Here is a 323-nt window from a genome sequence, read left to right as displayed (position 1 = left end):
GCAGAACTGTACTCCAGGGTGTGTCAGTACACCGTGACATCCCCGAAAATGATTAGAGTGTCTTTAAAACAGGTTTATGTTGTTTAACAGGTTATTCAACAACCTGCTTCAAACGTACTTTCATTCAAGCATATTTTGAAAGTCACCAGTTTAGGCAGAAGTGCCACGTGGATACAAAAGCTTAAAAGAAAATAATGACAATTCTTTGATTATGAACGTTAATAATGTTGGTTTTATTCATGCAAGTGTTTTGCAGCAGTTGCATGATATTCTGTGTTTTTGCCTTTTTTTATTACTGTTGGTATATGGCTGTCAATGTGTCA

The sequence above is a fragment of the Seriola lalandi genome, unplaced genomic scaffold (assembly GCF_002814215.2).
Source record: "Seriola lalandi dorsalis isolate HSWRI2012SDOR001 ecotype SW California unplaced genomic scaffold, Sedor1 jcf7180002054944, whole genome shotgun sequence".
Classification (NCBI taxonomy): Eukaryota; Metazoa; Chordata; class Actinopteri; order Carangiformes; family Carangidae; genus Seriola; species Seriola lalandi.
The sequence above is the reverse complement of the archived record's forward strand: the minus strand, read 5'-3'. Positions refer to the sequence as shown.